The following is a 21,351-nucleotide window of genomic DNA, read 5'->3' on the forward strand; positions in this document are numbered from 1 at the left end:
ATGTTTTTAACTCATACAGAGTATTAAACAGTTTAATACATTTATTATTATAAAACTTATAACCAGTACTAGATGTTCTAATAACGATATGGAACACTTTAATAACAGTTATTGCTATTATTTCGTAAAGGGTATAGAAAAACGTTGTATACTAGTTATACAATAATTTAATAAAGAATAAGGTTTATAGTCACTATACAACTGTTCTAGCAATACGCGTTTTATATCCAATATTCACCTGTTTAACTGTCACATATAGTATACAATGGTCTTATAATGGCATATAGAATTCTAATAAAGAATAAAGCGCATTTCTTTCATTAATATTATTTAATTTGATACCTTACTTCAGTTACATTGATAAGAAGTCTTATATAAAATGAAACAAAATTAATTAAACTCATAATATTCGAAGATAATTATAGGTATAAAACAAAAATGTAACAGAAAACTGCACATACTCAAAGTTAGAAAACTAACAGTCCATGTTTTTTTCAGTATTAAATATTTAATAAAATTTGTCGTATTTTCTCATACGCATGTAATTACTCGTATAAACATTTAATATTAAATACAAAAACTGACAGTAGTTATTGTTGAATAATAATTGTTATATTATAATAATTACTGCTCTAATAATTATTATTATAGGATATCAGGTAATGAGAAATATGTTTATAAAGTAAAAGTTAGTTTATTTGAGTTTTTAAACAGTTCTGCAAGAAAGAAATTTTAAATAATTCTAATTTACTTGTATGCACAAGGTATCCTGTCAAATTGGAGTAGCTATTTGAGAATTTGATTTTAAAGATTTTTAAAAAATGCTGTTAATATAAAGCCAAACTAAGATTTAGAAAATTAATTACATGAATTCCTGCTTAAGGAGGAAAATTCATATTAAAGTAATACGTGAAAATTGTCAAATTCGACTACAATATTACAATATAACCTATCTCTATAATTTAAATTTTCATTTTCACATTCAACCAAGCAAATATAACTATAAAATCGAAGACAATTTAATAAAATGAGATAATAATATTTCGAATATTCTTAAGCTACCCACCTATCCTTAGCTTTTGTATCTTGGTAAATACAGGGTGATTCAATCATAATGTCATTAATTTTAATCACGTATTCGGAAGGTCGAATTAAGAAAGGAAATCGAAAGAAAAATTTACTCGACCTTTTAAAATATAAGTAAATTACCCTGCAACTCCCGTTAATTTGGAGCCCTACTTTGCATCACATTTGTTGTTTAGCCACTCATATTCAATTATAAAACTAGTGAAAACGTGCAACTAAATTGCAATAACCTAACATTCGAAAACAATTAATTATTTTCCTTATATATTTGTTTTAATTAACAAAAAATATAATACTTGCTTGTTAATATTTTAAAGTAAAAAAAAAACATCTTATTCATTCATAATATGTCTAGGTAAAAAAGTCTGTTTTTGTCGTTCACTACCTATTAAAAACACAAAAAAGCTATGTAAGTGCCCGAATACGGTTTCAGTGTACCTAAATATACATTTTAAAATTTCTTTAATCGCGTATTCGTATTCTACTCATTTTTCCCTATCTTCCCTTAAAATTAATGATATTATGACTTAATCACCCTGTATCTTTCAGGACTAATCTTTGAAAATTGTTTACAAAAATGATTATATTGATTTTACCTATTTTAATAAAAATCTCTATTTAAAATCTGACTTGATATTCCTGGTAAACCCTGTAGATATAAATAGGATACTGTTTTGTTTTTGTTTATTTATATTTTTTCCCATAATTTATATATAGTTCACCTCGTGTAATTGGAAAAATGTCTGTATTTATAACTAATTGTAATAAATATTACTCAACATTAATTAATACTAGTTTCTGCATATTTTAAATTGATTAGTGACCATGCCCGTAATAATTTATGTTCAGCAAATAATTAATTATTCTTATAAAAAATAACCGATTATCAAAATCGCCCATATAAATTGTTCCAAATATTCTTTCAAAGTTATCCGAGTTTAAAATATTCAAATTATATTCAGATAACTACAATGTAATTCAATTTAAATAAATATTGATGCAATTAGCACTGATAATTTAGATAAAAATGTAGTATATACCCATATAATATATTTAAATTGTTAATAACTTAGCTACTTTGACTTATTTTTTGTAAATAATTTAGTAATGTGAAATTATTGGTTGCTTTTTTGTAAGCCTCGCAAATAGAAGTGTTTTAACATTTAATGTAGGAATACAATTATGTATTTCCATGAAACAAAGACAAAATAACATTAAAGTTGACCTTCTCGATCAGGATCTATTGTAAAAGTAGATACATTATTTAGTTAAAAAAACGACTTACTGTCACTTAAAAAACTACGTATTATGTAACTAACCTCTGTTTATTCTTATACTACTAAAAGGCAATCCGCGACATTTGTTAGTTTAATAGATAGAAACAGTTCACTTAATACAGGTATATAACAAATTTCTTTGTTATATAGTTTAGAAGGGTTGTTAATGTTATGTATAATATATTTTTGCCAACTTATCTTCGTGACAGTAGATGTAGCTCTATTTTATTTATTGAAAACGTTATTATATATGGTTTATATAAATAATGCTTATTAAGTGAATCTATCAATAAATCAGTAAAATTCTACATATTGTACTTTCCCCTACAGAACGCAACATAGCTATTTATTACTTCGTCCAACAATAAAGTTCTGGAATTAATTGTCTTATTTTTTTCTTTTTCTTTTTGGGAACATAAAAATATTGATGTTTCGTCCATCGTGAGCATTTTGGTGCTGACTTTGGAATAATTTTCAAAACTGCCGTGGTGCTATTAATGCCTTCAGAAAACTTTATTTTCGATATTATAGTAAAGATTCATCGAAGGTTAAACACAGCAGACGTTGTAGCAAACATTTTTTACTAACCAAAAGCTTTATCATAGTAGTATCAACAGTTGCATTGTGAAGAAAGAACTGTGCATTGTACCAAAAGTTTTCGTCTACCATCTTCATATCTCCTTTTCAATACTTCTAAATATTAAATATGCAAATTCATGTAGTAAACTTAAATATTATCGTATAAATAAGATGCTCGACAAAAATAGACGAGAACATTTTTTACTGACAAATTAAAAAGTTTTTCATTACACAATAATGCGCTCACATGGCTCAGTCTGTTTTTAATTTTTAGTTAGCAAATAAGTACCTATGTAATTGTAACGAAACATGCTTCATACTGACAGGCTTGGTAGCCTTTTTAAAAAATAATGAATATCGGAAGAAAGGCATTTTGATGACATGGAAGGCATCAGCAGTTTTCAAAATCGTTATAAAGATTGCATTGGTATATACCCAAAAATAAAACTATGAAAATGATTCAGCAGGAATAATGTAGCACTTTTACCGCTAGTGAACTTCGTGAGAACTCTCGTACTTCATAAATTATTTAAAATGATTGATCGTTTTGAAACATTTATAAGTATTCTTAATTAATTAATATCGTAAATATTAAAGAGAAAATATCTACTTTTGAAAAATCGCAAAACAACCTTCCCCTCAAAATTTACTTTGAATGTTCATCAACATCTGTATAAATTCAAAATACTGACAGTATTACTGACCATCTGAGTTACGTACTCTGTATTAGATGGAATGGGGAAGTAAAAGTACGTGTATATTAGTGTCTGTTTTCCTTTTGTGGATATGTCAAGGTAAACGTATATTTTTAAAACTCGTAATATACAGGTAGACTCTATAAATCTAGCAGAGGATATTCGTTTTTTCATAATTTTGGATTGTATTAATGTTTTACATTAATGCTAGTTAAACATAATTTATTAAATCATATATACTATATTAACGATAAACCATAAACTCCATGAATCTTCTGTTTGTTGTTTGAATAATATATTTTTTGCATTATATTATAATAATGTATTATGTAAGGTCTAGGTCGAATCCAATTATGAATTAAATGTAGAAAACCCAGCATGTGCGCATCGATTATCATATACATATTTTTTGCCATTCCGTGGAAACAAAATTTCCCACAAATAAGCAAAAAAAATACATAATCTCCCACAAAGATTTTTAAAAGATTCCCTCAAAATTTCTCATAAAATTTTTTTGCGGTACCTATAAAGAAAGGTCAATAATAAATACCAAAATGATTCAATATTTATTTATTATGAAATAATCCAACAAATATAAACAAACTGTCTCACAGACAACACGAAAGTCACTAAAATATTAAAAACCGATTCTATGAAATATAAAAATACAATTTGAGTAGTTATTTAAAACTATACATTGTTTTTGTATTCCACAGCCTCTACTTACTGACATTGTACTTGTGGCAGCAAATGTCATTTTTGATACTTTTGCTAGCGTGTAAATGATGGAAGGACAAAATAAATTTATCGCTTCTTTAAGCGATTTGATATTTCATGTATATCCATTAGCAATTAATTTAGTCAATAAAGGCTTCTTGTGTTAGATAATAACAATAATACAAGAAGATTTTTCCATTATACTTCACAAGCATCAGTATTCACATATCTTTATAAATTATATTCAAAGATAAAAATGACACATTATTAAAGGGCAGCCTTTTTTTGATGTCTCCATATTAATTATTATATTTGTAGGTGTGTATGAGGAGTGACTTTAGACTTGGTCAAACACCCAGAGCTTATTCGTGTTATTGAGTTAGGTATATTTTATATATTCAAATTTTTCAAATAGTACCTACGCAGATTTGTTAGGGCCTTAATTGTAGTATATTTTCTTTCTTTTTTCCTTTTTGTTCATTTTATTATGTCTGCGTAAGGATTACATTTATATTTTTACCATATTTTAAACATGTGTACATACAGAGTGATTCAGAACTTATCTGTACAGGGGACTCTTACAAATACAATTTTGTAAAGAAAAAATCAAAAAGGGCAGTTCGAAAATTATTTAAAAATACACTTCTGCACGGCACTGGAAACTGGTCCGCTGTAAAACCTGACCTCGCATAATGCGACCGGCATGGCGGTAAAGTGTGATAAAAACGGGCAAAAACTTGAAAGAATTTCGCAAGGAAAGGAATAAATAGAATTTTATAGCACCTATTTTAATCAGCAAATTCAACTGCTTTTGCCGTTATTGTTATTATTAATTAATAAAGTTAATTTGTGGTTTTAATTAATAAAATAATTTGACATGACCTGATGTTATAACAACTGGTCAAAATTTTGTCCACTGACGTGTAAACACATTTGAGCCCATCTAACTCAATTTCTACGAACTAACACAAATGTTGTTCTGTTTCACCATAACACAAATGTTTCACCATAATCCAAATGTTGTCTTGCTTCAGCATATTTATAGAAACTTTTTTAATTAGCATCCACTACTAAACTTTTATATTTATTTAAAGGTAAGTTTTATTTTACCTATATTATTAGTCATTTCTTACTCGATCTATTTGATAATATTTTTTTGAAAATTTTCAGAATCATGATAAAGTAAAATACTTAAATGACCTGTTACTTACAATTCATATATTTATCTACCATTTATATGTATGAATATTTTGTGATAATTTAAATAAAATTAGTTATTATTATAGAGCCAATAAACGTACTCACTCACGTATTACTTAAGGCCATGCGTTTTATAAGACAATTCGCATGGTCATGCAAATACGTATAATAATTCTTCACCGAAAACAAACATTCTTAATTGTCAGAATGTATACCTGTATGATGGTTACGTTATTTTCTGACATCTTAATAAACACAATTATTTATTGTGAGGTGAGTAACCATTTTGCATTTTATAATTAGTTAAAGGTGCAAACTTATAATTAAATAACCGCTAATGTTATACGGTGAGTAGATTATACTGCAACAGCATAAGAAGCAGCAAGACATTTGTAACTGAGTTAACAATTTATTACGTTTGCCCACGCATCTGTTGTATTATTATGATAATAAAGTGGAAGTAGACCTGCTGCATTGCAATATCTTGAATCAGTACTTCGTATGGTGCCCATAGAAATGTCACGGGAGTGTTGGCAGGCGACGACACATGACAATACGCCTCCTTTCGCGGCTGATTGTTCAAATGACTTGACACCAGGTTTTGTCCCTTTTTCTCCACTAATTTGCCATTTAAATTTTCTCAAATTGCAGACCGGTGCGTCATCATGAAGATTTTTTGTTTCCACGGCTAAACATATAGAATTTATAATCATGCATAACAATAAAACTTTAAAGAAAATTTATCTAGAATTTTACGGGTAGATTGTACTGTTGCACATAATGAAAATGTCAAAAATATATAATAGTTATTTCAACAAATGTAGGAGATTGGGGGTGTTCTATAGATAAGGTACATTTTCTATTTTCTGGCTTGGTTAAGTTATTGTGGCATTTATGGCAGCCTATTAAACAGATTATTATCCTAGCCAACTATTTCAAATCAAAAAATATATTATTGTATACAAAACACAGTATATTTCCTTTATTTGCTAAAATAGTCATGACATGTACAATTGATAATTTAAAAAAATGTATCTTCTTCCTTGTTATCTAACTACCGTGTCCATAACAAAATATATAACTTTACTATACAGTTACTTAACCATGAGATTCGCTAAATTTCTATATGCACCAATTCTACTTTGATTCTAACCGCAGAGATTTAAAATAACTGAATACCTAGCCATCAGTCAAATTTGTCTCTAATTAAGAATTGAGTTTAAGAATATGGCATCAGTATTTTGACCTCTTCAACCAACTCAACTTCCTGGAGTTAATGAAGCTCTTGACAAAAGAATTCCCTACATTTTTATTAGAATTAATTAATGTTGTATGTCAGTTCCATAAGTATTAACATCCAGGTCAATGTTTACGATTTAGCATGGACGTCAAGAAATACCTACATCATGAATCTTAAAATTACTATGAAGGGAATTGTATTTATTTACGAGCAAAACTAATGTTTTATCTGGAAAAAGAGAAGAAAAATATAATATAGAATGGTGTAATGCTGAAACAGACTACAACCAACAAATATGATCAATTTTCGATATCACTTAATCAAATGGAACCTTCTCGAACACATTCAATAAAATAATAAGTATTTAAGACTATGCATCCTTCTTTATAGAGAATATTTCTTAGCACATTAGTCTTCTTTCCTTCTAATGTTCTAGTATCGTAACACACGGAACTGACTGTTAGCTGAAAGATACGATTTATGGCTCACTAAAGAAAATTAAAAATTGAATATGTGATACCAATTTTTTTAAGAAGTAGAAGACTGAGATGTGAAGAAGAGAAGAAGAATTTGCTCCATTCCTCTGTACCTGGTTTCTAATAGTTTTAACTACTGATGACACTCGATACATAATTTTGGGGCAGTCACCCATATGTAACTGCCCCCTTCCGAATAGTTGGACCAGCAGTATTGGGAGATGGACATACATTTCTGAATAGTGAAAAATAATATTTAGTAAAGTAGACAGCTCTGTGAGCCTCAACTGATTTAAGATCAATGATAAACTCAGTTTACTCAGGCAACTCTATAGAATAATACATACATATTTAGTGTTGAACAGGAATCGAAGAAAATCTTGCATTATATCCGGAAGTGCAAAGGTGAGAGCAAAATATGAAGTGGATGATATTCAATTTTGACGCCCTGTATGTCAAAAATAAAAACGATGTCATCCGATAAATTTTTGCACTCTTTTTAGCAACGAAAAACATAGAAAGTCAGTTTAAGAAAACCAGTAATACAATGAGAATTTAAAACTTGAAAAATAATGTAAATCAATATGTTGACAAGTTTCCGTAACTTTTTTAGCATAAAATCACTATTTGGTCATAAATTGTGAAAAAATTGAAATATATTTACTATAACCAGATTTTTTCATTTAGTATTAGATACTACATATTTTAAAATGTGATACAACTCTCCTTGATTTAAACTAGATATATAAAAAATATGCAATAAATAGTACCTATATTTGACATATGAGCATCTTTTCATAAACAAAATAATGTAAAAAGATCGTGTTTGCTTTATAAAACAGTCAAGGAAAATAATTTCCGTTATTACAGTTTCTTTTTTAGTAAGTAAGCGTATGAGGATTTGACCAGGTTCATGGACTAGAGTGTTTCCGTTAATTAACAATTTAAATATTCGCTGGAATTCTCTGGACCCGGCGTAAAAGTTTAATTAAGCAGTTGGATGCATTAAAATTCGTATTTTAATTAATGTATACCGTTAAAATTTGTTTCCCATTAACAAATTGGAATATGTTACCTTGTATTTTACATAATTTTCTGCTCATTTGTTATTATATTCATTTTGTATAATATATTGTTCCATTTTAGTATACCTATTTTGTAAGATTATTATCTATTGTATGGGGGAAGAATTAGAAAAATATACAGTGTGTAATAATTTTTTTATTGACAACCTTGGAAGCAAATATAAACATATGTCGAAAACTGAACTGTTTCCGAGATCATATAAAAATATGTATGTGATGTTTAAACTTTTAAAATTTCCTTAAATTTTATGTGATGTACGAGGTTTGTTCGAAAAATAGCCTAACTTTTTGAATTACGCGCTAATGGAGATATTTAGTGATATGCGATTGGCAGCATTGCATTGCGCATGACCTCCGCTATAATTATATGTTCTTGGATTATTGATATCATTTAGTTTTCGTGATATTGTTTTTGGAGTGCCATGTGTTTAAGAGTAAGTGACGATTTTTGAAATGTGCGATTTTCTGGAACAACGATGCAACGTAAAATTTTGCATGAAACTGGGGAAAACTTTCACGGAAACGTTTCAACTTTTGAAATAAGCTTACGGAGATGACTCTCTGGGATGTACGCAATGTTACGAACGGTGTTCATTATTTAAAACTGGTCGTCAGTCATTTGAAGATAGTGAATCGTGTGTATTAATGTATACTATCAAGGCGTTTTGCAACGGTTACATGAAAAAATCCACAAAAAGAGACCAGAGTTGCGGAGAGACAACGCATTGTATTTGCACCATGGCAATGAGCCCGCACACTAAACTTTGTCAATTTGTGTCAAAAATCAGATTACTGAAGGGACGCCGTTTTCAGATTATTGATGCCATCAAAGCCAGTCACAGACTTTAAAGGCCATTTTAAGGTGGCCATATCCCTGGCCGAGAAATGGTGAAATTTCTGGCATTAAAAATAAAATCCTTGATGATTTGTTTATTCATTGTTACCATTTAAATTTACCCAAATAAAATAATAACTAAAAAAAAGCGTTTGTAAAACATGCGTTTTCTGTTATCCTAACCCCACATTTTAAGAATTATTTTTACGTACTTATAAATAAAAGTAAACAATTTTATATGTAGGACTAAGCATGTAAATGTTATAAGAATACTTGCATGTGGAGTTATATATAAAAAAGTTAGTATTTTCGTAGATTTCAGTACCTAAAACCTTGATGGTTTGATCGTTTTTTGCACCTGTTTATTCGTTTTACTGCGGCGTCTTTGAAAATACTCAGGTGGCATGACATAACATACCTATTATTTGATAAGCTTTAGATTATTCAGTTATTAAATGTTTGAAATTATTTGTCTTTGCGGAAAACACTATTTAAAGAATATGGGGCCCTTAAATGAAGTTATCCAGAACTGCTTCGCGAAATTAAAACCGCTGGGGAAAAGTGTGTGAATAGGGGAGGGGGTGCTTTGAAGAAGACAAGGACTAATGATATACAAAATTAATAATAAAGTTGAATAAGAACGTTGTTCTGCAATCACATAACACTTTAGAGTAATACAGCAAGTCAGTGGCGTGCAATTGTCTGTATGAGTACATTAAAAAAGTAGTTACATTAGTGCTTAAAACAAAAACTGAATTTTTTCCCAATATCCCCAGGCATTTTACTATAAAAAGTATTCTTTCTTATTTTAAGTAAGTAACCAACTTGCTGGTAATAAATAAATATGCTTTCAAGAAGAAACTGTAAGAAATATGTAAATACAAGTGCTTTGATCATTTTATTTTGCGTAACATTTTATTTGTAACTATTTTCCTTTTTAAACAATTTTTGTTAATAAAAACTGCATTTGAATTATCTTATTTTAAGCATAAGTAAATAAAAACAAGAAACATTTAATAATTTGGAAAACTGGCCAGTATCCAGTAAATTTTGCAGGGAATTAAAATAAAGGAATTTAGTAATGTGTATTTCAAGAACTGAATACTTTTCTGACGTTACCTGAAGAATTTTTTGTTTGAATTGTACTAGTACGTTTTTAGTGAAAAACATTAAAAAAATGTAATTTTTTAAAAACTACATACTTCAGGAAAAATAAATAAATAGTATGTACTTATTTAATAAAATATTGTGGGATATCGGAAAAAAGACCATTATTTATTTTAATCTATAGCGCAATACACTGAAAGAAATGGGCTTATTAAACTGTTTATCTAGAATAATGTGTATAGCGCATATTAAAGCTTTTATAACCAATATACAACTTTTATTAAAAAAATCGATCATCTCCATACTCCTTATTCAATGAATTTAACTGGAATGTGCTTAATACACCTTATGCATCTATGAAATAAAGGTTATAATGAATTACTTATACATTATTAGGTGTTATAGACTTTATGTTCCAATTGTATAGTAGGGAAGATTTGTTGTATAAAGACCAGCATCCGAATTTGTATATAACAATTATATTAACAGAATTATTCGTTCTTATACCGAATATGTTTCCGTTTTTAACGTGTAAAACGCGTCTTATAATGGTTAAGTGATCGTCACCTCTCGGTGCATAATCGGTTATGATCGTAGTTAAGTTATATTCATAGTCTTGTAATAATAATCATATGTCAGACCCGAGAGCGAAGTGCGCCGACTCAATAAGAAACCTGGCTATTCCAGCCGCTGATTTAGGGTTCGCCGCACGAGCTCATCCCTTCTAAGATTTCAGTAGCATGCTATGCATGAAGCAGAACGGTACTCAACTATCTTATACAGTCCACTTTTATTGTCCATACATGTTCAATCATTGTCAAAATAAACACACAAAACCACAACGTCTTTATTATCTTTACTCAAGAAGAGAAAATACAACAATCGTAAAATTTCCGACAGTCCGCTGTGCATCGACTTACACACGTCTAGTTTGATGAAAATGGACAGTATATGCACATGTTTTGTGGGATACATGATCATATCGCGTTGTGTGAAATGGAAAATTATTATGTAAGTATCTAACTGTTTTATGGCTTGTAATTGTTTTGTTTTTTCAAATGTAAATCTTGTCTAAATCTTAAAAATTATTATTTTGTAGGTCCTATTAGAAATCGCTGATGTTAAGTTTTACATAAGATGGAGGAACAGAAGGTTAACGGTGACAAAGAAGAGCATGGGTATAAAGTCAATCAACCAGAGGAAATAAAATTAGATGGAAAGAAGCTCAACCTTTCAGGGGATGCTTCATTCTTAAGGTGGAAGAGTTATAGTGCAAATTCTCATGTAATACAAGAAAATACGGGTGCATCGTTGCTAAGAAAATAAACTGGACAGTTTTGGGAGCGATTTGTCATCATTTTTAATGCTTAAAAGTATGTTTTATGTATGTTTACATTAGAACCTTAGCTTGTAATTACAGTTATCCAATAAAATTTCTGAAAACTTAATGTCATATGTTTTTAACTCATTCAGAGTATACAACAGTTTAATAAATGTATTATTATAAAACTTATAACCAGTACTAGATGTTCTAATAACGATATGGAACACTTTAATAACAGTTATTGCTATTATTTCGTAAAGGCTATAAAAAACGTTGTATACTAGTTATACAATAATTTAATAAAGAATAAGGTTTATAGTCACTATACAACTGCGCTAGCAATACGCGTTTTATATCCAATATTCACCTGTTTAACTGTCACATATAGTATACCATGGTCTTATAATGGCATATAGAATTCTAATAAAGAATAAAACGCATTTCTTTCAGTGTAATTTTTAAAAATTGGATCCTCCATACCAAAACTTGCATGCCACTGGTTTGTTGCATTTCGCTAGAATTGTATGTTATTGTAGAACAATGTACAAGCATACACCAAAGGAAAGATTCGGGTTGTCAGTTTCAAAGCTTTATTTAAATATAATTATGTACATATTTTTTCACCAAATTTGAACACCCTATATCTCATATGTTCATATTGCAAAGTCAACTGAATTTCACTTATTCCATTTGGAAGTTACATTTTGGTATATATTAGTTTTTATATTATAAATTGTTTTTTACGTTGTTTTGTTAGTATGGTGGATTCTAATACTGAAATTGACTAGGTAGGTACATAGTTGGTGTAAATAAATAAATAAAAGGCAAGATAATTTTTTATCTAACCTACTTCTAGTTAATCATATTATTTCTGGTCTTTGTTTTAAAATACCTACAAGTATGTATGTACTTTTAGTGTATTTTTCGCAAGGCTACAAAATTTACCATGGAGAAAAACTATAGCATTAAATTAAAAGCTATATACCTACGTATATATTTAGTACCTAATTTTCTGCTTTGTGAAATTGTCTTCGTTTATTATTAGATGCAAAATATCTTGTGTATTAATTTTAATATAAACTTTCTGCTGAATATATTTATTGACAACAAAAGTTAAAATCAACGCTTTAATAGTCAGGAGAAGATGAGGTAAGCTGAATAAAAAATTAATTGGTTAAATTTTTCAATAAAAGTTTTCCAAAATAAAATGTGGAGTATTTCCTTCTATAATAAAATAAAATCTCTCTTCAAACCTTATTAGTATATGCAGAAATGTACCTGATTACGAAAAAACAAGTGATTCAAATAAAAACCATTAATCTAAGTGACTCACCCAAGCTTTTGGTAATAGTAAGGCGGGTCAGGTCACCGAGGCCATCGTCGTAGAAGGCCGTTCCAACCAGGGGTGGTACCTACAGAGCCGGAAAACAGAAATTCGATTCGCTCCCTCCAAATTTTCTTCGGAAGCCTATAGGATTATAGAATTATTATTGGATTAATTCTCAGATGCTTTAGATGCGTCTAAAATATTTGTGAGCGGTTCTGTTTCCTACGGAAATCATTAATAGTAACCTAAAAACATTAGCAAGCGGGGTTTTATCTTTAATAAGTATTGATTTCATTTAAATACCTATATTAAAAAGGATAATACGAACGGTTTTCTGGGAATTTTAATATTTAGTATTATCATGCAGCAAATGTAATACCGATTAATCAAGAACCTGTGTTTATTTAATTATGTTCTTTGTTAATTATTTAATCTTTACCAGGTGGTTACTAATTAACAAGTATGTAGTATATACAGAAGCTCTCATGCACTGTAATTATGGCCGCCGACGTTATTACAATATGCAAATACAGAACTACCTATAATGCAAGGAATTAAATTAGGAAAGCGATATGAAAATTCTGTTTTCTCTATAGGTGCATTTTCATAGTGCAAGGTGCATGTTTTTGTAGATAAGGGATATAATTACGTGGGAATGTATAAATGAAATCATGTATACGTATAAGGTTGGAGCAATAGTCTATACAAGCCTTTATTATAATCAGTGTCATTTTCGATATAGATATAAGATATTAAAGTTTGTGTCAAATATATAATGTTGACGCAAATATGAAGATGGTTAATGTATATTTACGAAATAAAACTTGAACTAGTACTTCAATTCTAATTTTATCACACGCAAAAAAAATTCTTGCTACAAATGTACAACATTTGATTTTAAGGTATCGCACGTTTAGGATACGCAAGAAAATATTTCTTCTTTCAAGAAAATTATTTATTTATTTAAATACTTTAAATTTCTACCCAGAAATATAATTTCTTACCTTAAAAATAGTCAGCATTTAAAATAAATATTTGATACTTACTATTAAACGAATTCTATTTTTAATTTTATGATCTACATTGATTCTATAGAAACATGTTTTGTATTGTATATTAATGTATCGTTTGTTTAATACAAAACTGAATAGTTTTGGTCAAATGATTGTATATACTCATTTTAAGAATACATTTGGATATAAATATTTCTGAGTAATAAAAAATATTTTGTTTGAAACTCACAAATACCTACAAAGTACAACAGCTAGGATCGTTCGTAAGTTTAACCAACCAGACGTAGGTCGGTTTGGGACTTATTGATGGTCCTCATCATTAGGTATGTCGTTAGAACCATCCAGCTGCTTTAGTGTCGTTACTCACAAAGAGATGTGTATACACAGAGCGTAAGTGGCTCCATCTATCGTGCTACTTACCACCTACGCCATTCTGTGACCTGCTACAATTTTCTTTCCAGAAAACATAAGTTTGATTATAATATGCTACATTTGTCTTGAATAATTCCTACATTAATACAAAATTTTAAATGTATCTATATAAATTTTAAGGAACTGGTAGTTTTGAAACAAATATGTTTGCATTTTATGATGAACTGTAAGAGATATTGTACCTAAAGTCCGAGATAATAAATTTCAAAACTATAAAATAATTAAATTACCTATATATATTTACAAATAATATAAATTCTAAGAAAAATGATAGATTACAGCAAATATTTCACATGGTTTGACGAAAGTAGATCCATATATACATTTGAATAGAATTAATAACATTTACGGCAAATAATTCCATTTAAAACTATCTGCTCATTTGATCCCAAATACTTTTTTATTCAGTGCATAAAGAGACTTTTTAAGCTTATATAATTCCACTCTTATTTCTAAATTTACTTATTTGCATTGTTGGTTATTTTGTTAATAATCCAATACATTTTCAATACACATCTCTTTTAATTATCATCAAAATTTTGATTTAACTGACAATAAAGGCAAAATCATGCTTTGTGGAATTCGAAAACTTATAATCCAATGTCAGGTAATAATTATACCCATCATAAAATATTTTTTACCTCATTTTAATTCACTTTCAATTAAAAGTTTCATGAAAATTATCAGTATAAGTATAAATATTTATATATTCTTCACTGAATATTCGTCTTGAACAACTTCAAGATAATTCCCGAGTGTTTCAATAAATTATCTTGCATCGAAACCAATCATTCTGTATCATCGTAGAAGTAGCCCGTCAGTTCAGTTCCACCAGCCTAACAGTATCCAATTTACCGTACCTTTGTAATTTCTAATTCTGAGTATATATAGACCCAATTTTAGATACACCTCCATGATTTCGAAACACGCCTGCTTATGTAGTTAATAACATGGTCGAAGATGATTTACGGCAGGTTCGTTCCAGATTTTTTTCTAACAGAAACGAAAACATGGTTGTGACCAACTTTCGGCAAAATGTAATTTTGTAATTTAAAAATAGTTGAATAAAACCTTTCGCCGACATAATTAATAGCATTCGGTGTTTTATATAAACGCGGGGAAAGTAAACTTAAAAAATCCGAGAAAATAAAACGTATTTCCGACAAAACTGGCGGCAATTTCATGAATTATGGTATCATAATTCAAACGGAGAAAAGAACACTTGGCAGGCCTAGTAGGTGGCTATCCGGCCTAACGTCGGGACGGCGGCGGTGACGCCGTGGTTTTTTCAGCGCCACGCGATAAATGCATCATTGCCTGAAAACAATAATAAATAGAAGATTTAGCCTTGTCTTCAGTCATCGGAAGTTTGCTTTAACCAAAAAAATCAATATTTCTCCGTAACCCTAGGTAGAGTTCAGTTTTTCTTCGCATTAGTTTTGTGGCGCCCCTTTGCGACGAGTGGACGAAACCGACGCGGGCATTTGGTTTTCGAAAGCTCCGACAGATAGCGCGAGCGTAAGGGGTAGAAGCGTGTGCGCCACGTTATGGTTGTAAACATCCACTGTCGTGTTAAACGGCCATAAAATTTTATTACTTTTTAAGTAAGCTGTAGTAAATCTGGTGTCAATGTTTAATTTTATTTTTATAGCTCGATAATTTGTTCATATAACTCCAATTAGGGCCTATAAATTATAATGAGCACACGTTCTTTATTTATTTTGTTTGAAATGCCGTTCTCCCTCCCAATAAATTTATTAATGCCATGTTTTTGTTATTTTGGCATATTTAATAAGAAACATAAAGAATAGACATATAAATTTTCTATATCTGCATAAGTTTAGTGTTTTTGAAACAAAACTTGTTTTTTGTTTTTGTATATCTAATATTTATTGCAATGACTCAACAAAATTTATGACACCGGTAGAATATATTCCATAATATTAACGACAGGGCAAGTGTACATTAAGCGGCGAGAGCAAATAGTATGAATATAAAAAGATATACTTTTATTGCCAAAAATTATTTAAAAAAGAATTCCCGTTGCTCGCTTACTACTTACAGTTACTTGACCTTATATTATGCATTCACAGTCTATTTAAAAATTTTAGTTTGTTTTATAATCAAACTATTACGTTTCACTAGGCCTTTATTGTTTTACATTAACTTTAAAATTTTAATGGATGATAATTTATGGTTTGCTCAGCATTTTTTTAGGAAATTCTAATTATTTTTACATGAGAAAGCGAATTTTATTTAAACTTCATACATACATACATACAGGGTGTCCCAGAAATGTTGGGGCATCACAAAATCCTGGAATAAGAATAAATCAACTTACACTAACTTTCCTACATACTGGTATATACAAAATCTAACACCTACTGAGATATAGATTGCTGAATGTATGTACTTAGTACATTTAAAACAGGATTTTTTATTATCGCACAAAAACTGTTTGAGCCAGAGACTTCTTAATTGCTACACATTTGTTTGAATGTAACATATTCCTTAAATATACAGGGCTGGAAAGTCCACTTGGTCCATCTGCCTTTACATGAGAGCGACAAAGTAAAGTAAAGAAATCCGTGCGATAGACAAGGAACAAGGACGGCTATAGTGAAGACGTTTCATAATCTGAATAGTCACCGCCCGTTTCGGGTTAGAACTATTCAGATTATGAAACGTCTTCAATGTAACCATCCTTGTCTATCGCACAGATTTCTATAACTTACTTTATCGCTCTCACGTAACTGCCGATGAACCATGGGGACTTTCCGAACCTGTATAAGAAAATATAATCAGGGTGATTTATATTTCTTAAGCTCCACCCCATTATTATTTTATAGAGAGTAGTAAGTTTATGACTATTGGATTTAGTACCAATTTTGTTATCTCTTTCTGTCTATTTTGAAGTAAGAAAGTGAAATTTTCAGTTTAAAATGTCCGGAAGTTCTGGATATTAAAAATTTAAATTTTAGAAGTGGGAGCAATTCTCACTATACTTAAGTACATAAAAATAAGAAGAAAATTTTATATAAATTGTATTTAAGATCAAGGATGTCTCGCTTTTTACCCGAAATCCATATTACATAAAAATTCGACGAAACAAAAATTACTTAGAAACGAACATTGTATCTACTAAGTACTAAGAATTGTAAATTATGTAAATAGACACAGGCGACGTATAAAAAATGGAGTGGTTAAAGAAGAAGGGACACCTAAAAACATAATAGTACTATGTATTAATTCTCACTCAAATATATAAAAATACACCAACTAACAAATCTACAGTTAAAACAGTTATAGTAGGTACCTAATATTAAAAAATGTTTCGTGGTACCACATGAGCCGTGGTCTAATAAATTAATTAATATTAAGAAAATGTAATTATAGTCCGTACAATATTTGTTGAAATAGAATTCCAAGAAAAGAATAAGCCAACAAAGTTCTGTTATCGGAACTACTGTAACGATTTACTGAGGTAGTGACATGCCTTATATTTTTCCGCCAATGTCCTACCTCAGGTGTCGAATGCGGTTAATTCCAAGAAAGTGAAGCTGGAGTCTTCTTGGAATTCTATTTCAACAAATATTATACCTACGGACTGTACTACATTTGATTAAAATATATCCCCATATGCAGCTTAAGAACTGCTTCACCGTCACCTTTATTTGAAGCAAGAGGGGAATGAGAAAGGAAATAGGGAAAACAGTTACGTTTTTAATAAATCCCAACTCAAATAATTGAGAACTATGGCTTTATTATTTAAGAATGCTAAGAGATTAGAAATGTAAACAATCTTCCAAGTTTCAGTGTTAAAATTTTGACCTGTGACTACTAGCAACAATGTAGGAGTTTATTTTGTACTCGCAAATAACAGAACCTTTTAGGTATTACAGTGGAACTACTCTAGACTAGATATAACTTAGCGAATGCAACATTTCTTATCGGTAATAGATATACTGTTGCCTAACTATATAGGTAACTACTATTATTTTGCCATTAAATTTACATGTTTTTACAGTAATAAGTAATCAATTCGAAACAAATACATCAATAGCAATTTAAACAGGAAAAATGTAAAAAAAGAAAAACAAAACAGGAAAACAAACTAAGCTGTAATAATAAAAAAGGATTCTTATATTATGTATTTGTATAACCTGTCTAATATAAATATGTATATTATCCAAATCTCCAGTAGGTAGTGCACGTTTTTTAAATAAGATGTGGACTAATTTAAAAACTAAAAATAAAAATGCGCTGATATTCTCAAAAAAAGTATGGATAAATCAGCAAATTATCCATCGGATTTGACAGGTTTTTAAAAGACAGTTCTTAAAGCATTATCTCTATCTATGTTAAGTAACTAAAAGTGTATTTCTGAGAAGCTGAGATTTTTGTGTGGTTGCAGTGTCCAAGAAAACACTGGTTTTCCGTTAAATAGACCAGGAAATATAGGGGTATACATGCATAATTCTTCGGTAAGGCTGATTTTTTGTGAGCAGATAGTAAAAATAGTGTAGAATAATATGTACCGTATCAGCACGCTAAAAAAGGCGGGCGACATTGTTTAAAAGTTGATCAAACATTAGAAATTCGCGTTTTTCGACTGTAACTTTTTTTCTGACGGTTCTACAGAGAAATGGTAAAACACTTTTTTGTTCGTCTTTAAAAGATCTACAAAACGTTTCAAAAAAATCAATCCGGTCAAAAGTTACTTGCAAAAAAACCGCCAATTATGCCATTTTAAATAAACAATAATAAATCGCCATGTTATCACAGAGGCTTCTTCGGATAACACTCAATTATTCCTCACTGCAGACAAATTTAATTTATTTAAATTTAGGCGAAAGCCGGAATCCCTATGTGGATTATTTCGCGAGTTATGGCCTTATAAACAATTTAACTAATTAACGATCTGTACAAATCTGAGCTGTACCCGAAGTCGCGACAATTATTTTATTGGTAGATTTAACAAAAATCTATCGAGTTCCATTGTATTTTCTCAAAAAATGCATTTTTATAGCGTATGCAAATTATTTAAAAAATTTCCTTTGTTGCAAAATTAAATACGCTCTTAATTTATATATATTTTTTTGTGTTTTATTACATCTACTAAAATAAAAAACTTCAATTTGAAAAAAGATTCGTCACGATTCGTTAATAAACAGCGGAGTTATGCTCAGAAAAATCAGCCTGACCGAAGAATTATGCATGAAATGGTAATTTTCGGACTAGATTTCCTGGTCTATAAAAGTAAGAAAATGTTTGAAACTACCAATGAGAAGACTTTTGTTTAAAGCACGTTTTATACTCCAATATATAAAAATTATGTGTTTAAAATTTCAAGGTTAGGATGTGAATTTTTAAAATATTTCCCTAACAGAACCACAAGAAGTTGCTTAAATTGAACCGGAATGCAATTTAGGAAACTATTTTTCTACTTTATGATAGTGCATGTAATGTTTGTCTTCAGATGTCCACAAGTGGAAATTATAGAAAATAGTTGACATAAGATTTAGAACTGCCATATAAACAAGGACATAAATGTATAAATAAATGCAGTCGATGGTGTAGTAACGACTTAACATTTTAATGATATGAAAAGTTAGCTAACTCTAATCGCGGTTAGTACTTGGATGGGAGATCGTCCAGGGAAGGCTCGCGATGCTCGTCCACCTTTTAGTGGACATACCCTCCCTTGGAAAGGATACGCATGCCTAAGCAATGATACGCAAGTAAAGTATCCCTTCCCTACAAGGTGAGGTTCAGCAAAATGTCTAGGTTGGGAGTTGTTGATAGCCGAAGTAAACCGACGTAAAATTACCAAAAAGTAGTCGCAAAAGTAGTAAATTACCAGTCGCATTGAAATAAGCTGCATTTCAAATTTATTACAGGTCCTTTGAAGGCGGCAATATCGGCAAAAGTCTGAATAAGGGTACTCTTGAGGGTTGAGGCCGTTACTACATACCTCTGTGGCAGACAGTATTGTTTAATAAAAGATCTGAAGAACAAAAGTGGTACCGTAGGAAGTGTGACCAGGAAGAAATTATGAATTAAGTTTTAATGAATACTATGCAAATTGTGTTTCTCCACTTCAAGTGCGTGAAGGCAATTCCGGCGAAAAGAAGGAGCATTTATTGCTGAAGAATTTGGGTTATAATTAGATTATTTTTTAAAGCTGTTCCCATATTGGTGAGGTTAGATTTTCTGGTGAGTGGTCAAAAACTGGATCTCCACTGGGTTATAACTAGATTATTTTTTAAAGCTGTTCCCATATTGGTGAGGTTAGATTTTCTGGTGAGTGGTCAAAAACTGGATCTCCACTGCGACCTTGTAATCTATTGTAACTCACTACTGAAGTTATATTTCACACGAGAGATTTAATTTCCTAAGATAGTCAATAACCTTACCTTGGTGGGTGAGTTTTTATCCAGGTCTTTCAGCAAAACCATTTTACCGATAAATCTGTTATAAAAGCTTTCGAGATAATTTTAGCAATTCAAATGTTTTGTTTGCCTTCTCAAATAAGGAAACATACTTTGACAGTAGCAGAAGTCATGTCAAGAGCTGGTTCTAGTCTAACAAAGTTCAAGGCAGCGGTTCTCCTGGAGATATGCATGACCAAGTATCCAGACCAAAGTTACTACTACTAAGTTGTTATTTCCTAACCATGTCAGAGCTTCCTATTACCGCTCTAGAATTCTGAGCTCTTATTGGCTATGGATAAATCAACAGTTTAGAAGGTCCTATATTGAACCATTTCTTGAATTTCATTTTTTAAATTGAAGATATCAAGGAACAGGGATCTATAATGCAGCAGCAAAAGTGTAATTCAAACTTTGATAGCGTTTTTTCATAAAACTACTGCAATTTTTTTTAAATGATTCAACTCACCAACAACAGCTACCAATAGTACCTAACATCTACTCGCTTACGATTTAAGTTAGAATCA

General features: G+C 30.0%; 1 protein-coding gene across 6 annotated transcripts in view; it reads left to right on the top strand.

The window, feature by feature from the left end:
* LOC108903543 (homeotic protein antennapedia-like) overlaps positions 1 to 21,351 on the top strand; it is a 401,892-nt gene that overhangs the window by 184,787 nt on the left and 195,754 nt on the right. The window lies entirely within an intron of this gene.

The sequence above is a fragment of the Anoplophora glabripennis genome, unplaced genomic scaffold (assembly GCF_000390285.2).
Source record: "Anoplophora glabripennis isolate ALB-LARVAE unplaced genomic scaffold, Agla_2.0 scaffold25, whole genome shotgun sequence".
Taxonomy (NCBI): domain Eukaryota; kingdom Metazoa; phylum Arthropoda; class Insecta; order Coleoptera; family Cerambycidae; genus Anoplophora; species Anoplophora glabripennis.